The sequence below is a fragment of the Elephantulus edwardii genome, unplaced genomic scaffold, assembly GCF_000299155.1.
Source record: "Elephantulus edwardii isolate Elephantulus edwardi_28Jun2011 unplaced genomic scaffold, EleEdw1.0 scaffold00364, whole genome shotgun sequence".
Taxonomy (NCBI): Eukaryota; Metazoa; Chordata; class Mammalia; order Macroscelidea; family Macroscelididae; genus Elephantulus; species Elephantulus edwardii.
The window spans coordinates 1,270,909-1,272,939 of NW_006400114.1; positions in this window are offsets into that span (position 1 = coordinate 1,270,909).

Consider the following 2,031-nt stretch of genomic DNA (forward strand, 5'->3'; position numbering starts at 1 on the left):
GTCTCTGTACATTTTCATTGAAATTAATAATAAATTTTAAAACAGAGTATTATTGTAAAAATAGAATAACTAGTAAGATGTGTATAACGGCCTAAAAGGGGAAAAGAGGAGAAAGGGTAGGAAAATAATAGGGAGGGGAGGAAACTAAGATAACACTAGGATTAAACGGTCTGGTTGACGAATGAGGGAGTGAAAGAATTGGGAAAGATTAAATGGGAACTTGAAAAGATGAGGTAATATTAGACTCAGAACAACAGAGATTAACTTATTTTTTACTGTTTGAAACATTATGTGAATGAATGTATGTGAGAAACACAAAAGCACGTGAATGAAACAAATACAATATATACACATTTGTATGCAACCATATAAAATGTTGTTGTTACGTGTCATTGAGTCACCTATGACTTATAGTGACCTTATGTACATTAACTCTGAACCCTGTCCTATCCTGAGCAAATCTCATAGTCTTTAACAAACCTAATCCCATTTCTCCATTCACTGGCCAATCCGTCTCATCCTGGGTCTTCCTCTCCTGTGCTATCCTTTTACCTTTCCGAACATGATGACCCTATCCAAGGACTAATCCCTCCTGGCAACATGTATAATGAAGCCTCAAAATCCTTGCCTCCAGAGAGCAGACTGGTTTGATCTTCTCCAGGACAGATTGTTCTCCTGGTAGTCCACTGAATTTTCAACAATATTCTCCAGCATCACAGCTCAAAGGAATCAATCATTTTTCTGTCATCTAAATTTATTGTCCAGATCTGAGATGTATAGTAAGTAATTGTGAAGAACATGGCCTGGATCAGGTGCACATTAGTCTCTAGACTGATGTCATTGCTCTTCAATATTCTAGAGAGGTCCCTAACAACAGACTTTCCCAATGCAATTGAATGTATGTTGCACTGGTAAAATCTGCATTTAATGATCTCTTCAAACTATTGAGGAGTAATGATGTCATTCTGAAGTCTAAGGTACATCTGATTCAAGCCATGGTCTTTACAATTACCTACTATGCATCTGAGAGATAGACAATGAATAAGGAGGATAGAAAAAGAATTGAAGCCTTTGAACTGTGATATTGGAGAAGGGCACTGAACATCCCATGAATGGTCAAGAGAACAAACAGGTATGTTTTTAGAGGGGGTTCAACCAGAGAGTTCAACCAGAGGGTTCAACCAGAGAGTTCTTTTGAGGCAAAAATGATGACGCTTTGCCTCATATACTTTGAGCCTGTTGCTATGAGGGACCATTATTTAGAGAAGGACATGATGTGGAAAAGGGTGGAGGCTCAGAGAAGGAGAGGAAGACCCTCAACTGGGTGGATTGATACAGTGACTGCTACAATGGGCTCTTGAGTGTCAGGAAGTGTGAGGATGGTACAGGATAGGACAGGGTTCAAATCTTTTGTTCATTGGATCAGTATGAATTATAGACAACTTGACAGCACCTAACAACAACAATGCCAATAGTGTTGATTATGGAACCAAACATGCTGAAGTAATTAATAATGTCAATCTCCTCTCCATCTATTATAAAACTGCCAAATGGCCCAGTGTGAATCTTTGTTGTCTTGATGTTAAGCTTTAATTTGTACTGAGGACTACTGTCCTTGACCTTCTGCAGTAAACACCTCTAGTTTCAGCAAAAACCTTCTCAGTTTCAGCAAGCAAGATTGTGTCATCTGCATTGAGCATGTTATTAATGAGTCTTCCTCCAGTCCTGAAGTAGTATTTCCCCTCATAAAGTATCACTATCACTCAGATATATTTATCAACAACTAGAGCCAAAGACATGGAAATAGAGGACTCTAACCAACTTTTGCAGTTGGACATTGATCAAATATACAATCAAGATAATTTGATAAGAACAAGTGATTGGAATGCAAAATTGGGAAAAAGGAAGAAGGATCAGTAGTCAGAAATCATAGATTTGGTGACAGAATGGAGCCTAGAGATAGAATGATGGAATTCTGTATAACCAATGACTTATTCGTTGTAAATACATTTATAAGAAACATAAATAGCA